Here is a 1593-nt window from a genome sequence, read left to right on the forward strand (position 1 = left end):
CTGTGAAAACCGTTTGTCTTTATCCCATACCGTTTTCCGGAAAACCCTTTTGAAAATCATTTCAATGGTTTGTCCGGAAATTGAGATTTTCCATATTTCAAAAGAGTTTTTTCCGGAAAACAGTGTGGGATGGAGACAAACAGTTTCACAGGTTTGTTCTGCTCATGAAGGGCTATTTAAAACCGGGCTGTCCAGTAAAAAATTTTCAACCCTAAGTGCGCTAATGGATGTTTTACGTTTATCATATGAGATTTCCGGGATTTTCTGGAGATTGGTTTGGGCTACAAAAAGTTTTCCGGAAACCGGTTTGGGATAAAGCCAAACGGTTTTCATATATACACAGAAATGCAAACAAGAAACTTGGCCTGGAGCACAGCAACAGCTGTGCACTCAAGCCTTTCCATTCCATGTTCTCTTTCCAGTTCCCATTTGTTCTTTTACTGAATGTTTAAATAGGATATCTATAATACCAAGCTTTTGCTTGATCAGAAATTTAGTTCAATCCCATGTTGATCTGACTTGTTAAGCTCCAAAGCCAATCATTGCTTACCTTAGCTCTGTATCCTCTACTTGAAATTTGACATTTTCATCAGTTAGATCTGTAATGTGGACTGACGGTTGATTAGCATAGGGCATTTTGATTAAATGCTGCTAAAAGTTAGTTGAATCACTGATGGATGAAATGTGTGTCCAGCCAGCCCTTGAGTTAGCCGGAGGAGGATGTAGATTAGCACTGGACTTTCGGTATTGGTACTTTCTGGGGATTAAAAATCAATTAAATCAAAAGCCTTTTTAACAAAGTTTCACAAATATTATACACTATACTAAATATAAAAATCCGGTGATCCGGTGAAGGTGAAGAACAACCAACAACGTAAAAAAACGTGAAATCGTGAACGTGAATGGACTATAGATGTGAAACCGGCCAAAGATGTTGTATGTACATGTACAACCCGCGATATTCTGAAATTTGCTAGCTTCTCATACATGATTTTTTTTATTTACAGGGTGATTCAAAAAGTATTAACCCAAGTACCCCTTAAAACTTAACAGTTCAGGTTGGATATTATTTCTTACATCTGGGCCGGTTCTTCAAAGCCGTTAGCATTTCTCTCATAAAAATCCCGAACCCTCTTGAACACCCTGTAAACTTCACGTTTTTTTACTCAACTTCTCAACTATTCACTGGACGGATATAACCGATTCAACCGGTTGCTCACGGTAGCTATGTAGCTAATGAGCTAATCTGTAGATCCTCATGGTAGAAAGTAGAAAGAAGGCAGATCCAAATCCTGCTCTGTTTTTTTTCCTAGTTCTAGCTGTTTGGTGCTTGCTTTTCTAGTTTTTCTGCCAGTTTTTCCAGACTTCCCAGCTCAATTTCCTACCTTCTTTTCGGAATCTAGATCCAAGACTGTTTCCTGTCAGCCCTAATTTTGCCATGGCTGGTGAACACCAAGAATTCTAACTTAAAACTCATACCTAGCTACTACCTCTACTACTTTTCACTCAAGGTATCATTACCTTCAGAATGTTCAACAAATGTTTACTACTACTGAGTTTGTTCAGTACTTGTATTAACTCGGCACATATTGG

This window comes from Diaphorina citri, unplaced genomic scaffold (assembly GCF_000475195.1).
Source record: "Diaphorina citri unplaced genomic scaffold, Diaci psyllid genome assembly version 1.1 scaffold7317, whole genome shotgun sequence".
In the NCBI taxonomy this organism is placed as follows: Eukaryota; Metazoa; Arthropoda; class Insecta; order Hemiptera; family Psyllidae; genus Diaphorina; species Diaphorina citri.